Source organism: Chenopodium album, chromosome 4 (assembly GCF_948465745.1).
Source record: "Chenopodium album chromosome 4, dcCheAlbu1.1, whole genome shotgun sequence".
In the NCBI taxonomy this organism is placed as follows: Eukaryota; Viridiplantae; Streptophyta; class Magnoliopsida; order Caryophyllales; family Amaranthaceae; genus Chenopodium; species Chenopodium album.
Genome location: NC_137837.1, coordinates 56,773,716 through 56,776,051, shown reverse-complemented (window position 1 = coordinate 56,776,051; position 2,336 = coordinate 56,773,716). Strand labels below are relative to the sequence as shown.

Sequence of the window (2,336 nt, the reverse complement as noted above, 5' to 3'; positions counted from 1 at the left end):
GAGGATGGTTTCGATATTGTTTCAAGCGGAGTGGATTATTGGTTAATTGGTAGTTTATAGGGTTGCGGGTGTGTTTACGGTGGTTTTGGGGTTGTATCAAGTGGAGTGGGTTGGTTGAGGGGCTGCAAGAAGGTTTCATAAGGGAAGTAAGGTGACTGTTGTGGTGAGGTGGTGGGGAGTACGTTCAGGTGGCTTGCAAGGAGGACGAAGGCACTACTAGAAAATATGTCCTTTTGGACGCTTTTAAATCTTTTTTTCCTAAAAACAAAAACTGAAAAAAGGATATTGCTATATACATTAAAATACAGACTAAAGAGAGTCCTAATTTTAAGAACAAATTCAAAAGAAACAAACAAAATTTATGTTTAACTTCCAATTGAGTAGATGTGCCCTCACTAAAAATAATCAAGCAAGACAACCTAAATACATTTATGAGAAACAAAGATCACGTCATACCGAGCAAAATATTCTGGAGGACCTCAAAAATTTCACAGCCTCATCTTAAATATGTGTTGCCAATTCCCTTGTTGGTGACAGTACTAACTCTGTTGGTCCCATTTGTGTATTGTTGCGGCGCTGCTTAAGATGCATAAAACCTTGAAGAAGATAGCCTAAGGTCTTTCCAGAACCCTTCTTAGCAATTGCCATAGTATCTCGACCTTGCATTGTAATTGGCCTTAACTGTCTGAACTCCAGCAACTGTAGATTTTTGAATGGAAATAATCGGCAACATAGTTTCAGCACACTTACTGGGTTATAGATAAAATAATTAAAATGAAAATGCATTCAGCCACTAAATTCAACAAAATTAAGTAGAACAGAATCAAAATTGGCAAAATAAGCATGTAATAATGAGAAATTGACAAAACCCAAAACATTCGTTAAATCGGTTGCCTGGGCTATAGCGAAGCAGATGAAAAGTAGGCAAAATTAAAAAGGAAATTAAGCTAAACTAAACAATTAATGAAAAATCCTTTACCTTAGCATGAGGGAATTTAGAAAATCCAAACAAGCAAGCCATATAAATCGCCATAAACCAACAAACAATCCATTTTTTTATAAAAAAAAAGAAAAATTTGAGGAACAAAAAATTTAGAAATTGAAAGCACGAATTATGAACTAAAAAATGTTTTAAGTATTTAATTAAGTGCAGAAAATTACCTGATGCAACTTCAATGAATTCTTCGATGTATCGGTATGGCGATGCTTATTTTCTTTCAATTCAAAACCGTAGAAGGCCAAAAATTTTCCGATTTCAACCAGAGATTAAAGAAAATTCATGAGAAATTCAAACATTATACTATACCCTAGATGAAATTCGAACCAGAGATAACGGAAAAGCAAGAGAGTTTACCTCTATTAATCGATAAAATTGACAAGTTGAAGAGGAAAATTCCCATAATTTCCAGAACAAATTTAAATTGAGTGATGAACTAATCACAGATTATTTTATATTTTAGAATGAATTTGAGTGGAGAACATATAGGTAGATGAGGCGTAGCAGGTTAGCAACTCTGATGATCTGACCTAGGCGGCTTAACTCTAAGGGACGCGTGCGGGTCATGTGACTTTGTGGACGCTTTTTAATGTCCATAGATTACTTCGACTTGGAAAAGCGTCGACAATAAGCGGAATATAGATCCGTACATGGACGCTAGTACCACAGCGTCGAGGTAAAAGCATCCATAAAATACAGAAATTGTAGTAGTAAGGAGAGGGGAAAGGAGGAGAGAGAGATATATCAGAGAGTTTTTTTAAAAAAAATTTTTAAAAAAAAATTAAAATCCAATTGTTTTTTAAAATTAAAATAAAAAATGCCAACAAATCACAAAGAGACATGTGTCCAATTGTAAACTTAATAACAAGTTACTGTTTTTTTGTTCTATTTTTAGCAGATGTACGTCAATGGTCGTTGTGTTTTGGAATAATTAAAAGGTCATTTTATTTTTGGAAGACCATTGGAAGGTCATTTTATTTTTGACAAGTTTTTCTAAAAAAAATCCCAAAGGTGGTATTATTTATCTTAGACACTCAAAAGGTGGGATTATTCCCATCAATTTTTCCATCTAATTAAGGAACGGATGGAGTAGTAGTAGTAATAATAATAATGATGATGATGATTATTATTATTTTTATTATTATTATTATTATTATTATTATAAGAATAATAATAATATTATGAGAAGAATTTAATAATAATATTTTTAATAAAAACAACAATAATCATAATAATAATAAGGACACTAATAATAATAATAATAGTAATAACAACAATAATAACAATAACATGAACAATAATCATAAGTATAATAATACTCCGTAGCCAATATTACTAT

The 2,336-nt window shown here is 32.0% G+C and overlaps 1 long non-coding RNA gene across 1 annotated transcript; it reads right to left on the bottom strand.

Annotated features, from left to right (window-relative positions):
- Window positions 1-272: 272 nt before the first annotated feature.
- Window positions 273-1,733, bottom strand: LOC145629146 (uncharacterized). The gene is made up of 2 exons (XR_014111584.1): window positions 1,162-1,733; window positions 273-699 (listed from the first exon to the last, which is right to left on the bottom strand). It is a non-coding gene; the product is annotated as an uncharacterized LOC145629146 (long non-coding RNA).
- Between the last annotated feature and the right edge of the window lie 603 nt (window positions 1,734-2,336).